General features: G+C 42.9%; 1 pseudogene across 1 annotated transcript; it reads right to left on the bottom strand.

The window, feature by feature from the left end:
* Positions 1-458: 458 nt before the first annotated feature.
* LOC307184641 (large ribosomal subunit protein eL33-like) lies at positions 459-803 on the bottom strand (annotated as a pseudogene). The gene has a single exon. The product of its transcript is annotated as a large ribosomal subunit protein eL33-like (transcript).
* Positions 804-4130: the final 3327 nt, after the last annotated feature.

The raw sequence follows: 4130 nt of genomic DNA, 5'->3' as shown, positions 1-4130 counted from the left end.
GCCTAAGGGACGAGGACGTATGCACCATGGGCTCGGAAGCAGGTGCAGATCCACCTTCCAACAGGTTTCCCTCCTGCCTCCCCAGAAGCAGTTCTCCTGGGCCCCTGGGCCCCACTCAGCCTGCCTCTCCATGGCCCTAACCTGTGAGTACCGCTGCCCTCTGCCCGGGACGGAATCCCGTGGGTCAGCTGGGGAAGGCAGCCCTCCAGCCCATCAGGGCCCTGGGCACAGGTAGGGGAGGGTCAAGTTCAGGCAAGATCCCCTGGCAGGCAGTGCCAAGGAGCGTTTGGTGAGTGGCCTTGCAGAATCCCTTCCTCCTTATTCAGGTGCCACCAGCACAGAAGTGCAATCCATTGGAAGGGGTGGGGAGGGCAGGGCATGGGGGCATGTCTGCTGCAGGCTGTGCCTTCTTGTCTTTTTTTTTCCCCACACTTTTATTTATTTACTTTTCAGTAAGTTTAAATCCTTGACGTGTACAACATCACACGGATTCTGTGTCCAGTGGCCTAAGCAGGAAGGTTGCTTCGGAATTTGGCACAAACCATGCCACTGTTTCCATGAGCACGAGTTACCTTTCCGCAGATTACTCTGGTTTTGTTAGGTTTTCCACCAGGAATTACTGTGTTCTTTGCTTTGTACACATAAGCACATCTCTTGCCTAGATAGAATTTGGTTTCATCTCAAGCATATACACCTTCAATTTGCAGGAGATCTGTGTGTTCCCTCTGGTTCCGTAGACCCCACTTATAGCCAGCAAAAATGGCCTTGGACCACAGCCGTCCAGACATATTTGTCATTTTAGAAGTCCTCCACAGGGTCCAAGATGGCTGAAAGAGTGTGCCTTATTTTCTTATTTAGCTATTTAAGAAAATGAAGAGTCCTAAAGCTAGAACCATAAATAACGCCATCAGGATTCTCTTCTATGTTCATTAAAATGTGGAAGAAACAGACAAAGCCAGTTTGTTCTTATGTGAGTGCCCACAGTAAGGGAAGTTCAGAACTGCAGAACAGAAATCAGACTTGCATGATCAGACATGGGAAACTGCTGGAATGGATGGTTAAACAGACATTCTCTTGGTTTCAGTTGGGTTTGAAATAAGCTATTGAATACAGTTAAGAAAATTTTTAGTGTAGACACCGAACATGCACAAAGAACTTCTATGGATTATCTAATTTGGAGAGACAGAGGGAGAGACACCACATGGTGGTTGGTCTGCCTGATATTGTACCAAAGAACACGTGCTCTTAAGTGAGAATTAAATGGGAGGTAACCCTGATGTTGATCCCAGGCGCTTCTGGTTTCATGATCATGTCACAGTACTGAAAAGAATTCTTGTTTGCATATATGCTGTTCATACAAATTGGCCCTTAAATGCAAGCCAGTAATTTCATTTGGTGTGGAAATGATGAAACAAATCCATGGTGATGTGCGAAGAGATCAGGCTGCTTTGGACTTGGGAGAGAAGGAGGGTCTGCCTTTGTTTGGCAGATGGGTAATTTTCTACACATGATTTTTGCCAGATAGGCTGATTTTAGAATCTAACCTGGATACAGTGCAACTCTACTGGGATTAAAATTTATATTCTCAAAATAATCAGTATGTTAACACTTGAATTAGTAAAAGCAAACATGTTTTCAAATACATTAGAAACTATAAAAGATTAAACATAATTTGGATAAAATTAACCAACAACTGAAGCGATCTAGCCTCAAAATCATATGAACACCCTCTTTTCTTCCCAAATCTCGATATAGGTGCAAGGGTATTTATCAAGTATTGAGGAAATTAAGTTATAGCTACTATAAAATAAATGTTGATGCATCTAATCGTAGTAGGTCAGGAGTAATGTTCCAGAAAATATAAAATCTCACAAGAAGAGATTCAGAGTCAGAATTTTCCAGGGCTAAGTAAACACTGTCCAGGAGGTAGACCAGGAAATTTTCTACTTCTTATCACCCAACAGATAATGCATAGACTTGGTGAGCACACAATGGTAGCAAAGGGAGTTGAACTGTTCTGCAGGCTATATTATCCAGGTTGTGGTAGGTTGGACACTCTGGCTATAGAATTATCCTCCTAGGAGGTCCTGATTGAAGACACGGGAAACTTAGTACAAAATCCTAACAGAAAGCATGCAAACTATTATGTATGGACTAGATGTCAAAGGATCCATAGCAATTTGTTGTTTGAAAGAATGTATTCCATATAATTATAAAAGTCACAACTAACCATCTGTTTCCATATCCTAGCATTGTGTTGGTCAACAGTGGAAAAATGAACATCTTGTTGTTTTTGATGAGCTCCATTTAGGTTTATCTGAACATATGAAACACTAATGATAATTTAATTCAGCATTTATTGTGTGTCTAGAATGTGAGCAGCATGGTAATAGACAGTGGGAGAAAGACTTGGGGGAAAAAGTTCCAATTCTCAAAGAGTTTGCAGGCAGCAAAGGAGACAAAGAATGTAAAGTGTGGTCATAGAAGGTGCAATGGGGTTATTTACTTAAAACATTGATTGAATGTCTACTAAATGGCTGGTACTATGCTTAAAGCTGCAGATACAGACATAAGAGACACAGTCCCTGCTCTCAAGGAGGTGGTGATACGGTTGCAGGGGGCAGTGGGAAGAGACAGGGTTACTGACAGTTACAATATGCAATCACAGAGGACAACCCGGGGGGCCGCAGGGAAGATGACCATACACTATCCTCCTTTGGGAGCATCAGGAAGGGCTCCCCAAAGAGTTGACAACTGGGCTGAGCTTTTTAGGACTGAGCGTTTATTCACTGTTTCATTGGACACATGTGGATTGACTTCCACCCTCTTCTGGGCACTGTTCTAGGCATATGGGATCTATAGCGACAACACAGCTGAGGTCTCTGGCTTCATGGAGTGTATTTTCCGGGTGGGGGGCGTCTGGGGTGGAGGAAATAAGTGAGTAGATATACAAGGTCATATTAGCTGCTAAAACTGCTTTAAAATGTTCTATGGGGACAAAACTGAGAAATGTATTTTAACACTGAATCATCTTAATAGTCAAAAAACCTAGATACTTAAATTCTAATACTTTTATTATTATTATGCTGAGTTACAAACACATCTTCTAAATACAGCAATAATCTGTTAATATTTGGTTTATCTAACTCATCTAATTAGATTAGCCATTAAAAAAGGGGTAAAATGGGAGAAGGATATACCAAAAAGATGAAGAAAAAAATAATAGAGCAAAATGTCTCATTGGCAAGTCGTAGACATGAAAGAGTATGATGCACTCAAGGAATTGCAAACATACTTAATGTGACCAGTGTGCAGGGTATGAAGCAGCAAGAGGTGGAATTGGAAAGGTGAGCAGGGATCAGATCATAGAGCCCAGCCTGCCAGATTGAGGAACTTGGACTTCTTTCTCAAGGAAGGTTCTAATCATATCACCAAGATCATCAAATGTTTATTTTAGAAGGATAAATTTTTCAGTGGAGTGGAGAATAGTTGGCGGAAGGGCAAAGTTGGAGATGGGGGTTAATTAAAAGGCTGCTGCAATAGTTGACGGGAGAAATGATGAGGGTCTGAGCCAAGGCAGAGTCAGTGTAGTTGGACGTGAACTAATTTAACAGAGGCAGAATCCTTAGCATCTGGTAATTGATAGGATACAGCGGCTCTGTCAGATGCTTCCATGAGAATAGTCCCCAAGGTGGAAACTTTAGGAGGGACATATTTAATCAGGAAGATGATGAGTTTGGTCTTGAACCTGGAGCATTGGGGCTATCCGAGGGACAATTAAGTGGGTATCTCCAAGAGGCAGCTGAATCTATGAGTTCAGGGCTCAGCAGAGTGGTTGGAACTGGGAAGCATTGAATTGGGAGCTGTTTGGGTGACTGAAGAAGCTACCGGAGTGTCTGAGAGCATTGAGGTGGCCCCTCAGGAGAGAAGCAGGAATGTGTGAGAAGAGAAGAGAATATTTACACAGGTGCAGGGAGAGAAAAGAGGCCACCTCCTTCCCCGCCCCCAAAAACAAATCCAAAGAATGAGAAGGAGTTGCAGGGGTGAAGAGAGAATGGTGTCCTGGAAAGCCAAGGGGGTTGTAAGCAGGGGGAGGTGGGCAACTGTCAATCATAACAGAAGGTTGTGAT

This window comes from Stenella coeruleoalba (assembly GCF_951394435.1).
Source record: "Stenella coeruleoalba genome assembly, chromosome: 3".
Taxonomy (NCBI): domain Eukaryota; kingdom Metazoa; phylum Chordata; class Mammalia; order Artiodactyla; family Delphinidae; genus Stenella; species Stenella coeruleoalba.
This window is presented reverse-complemented; position numbering and strand designations above follow the sequence as displayed.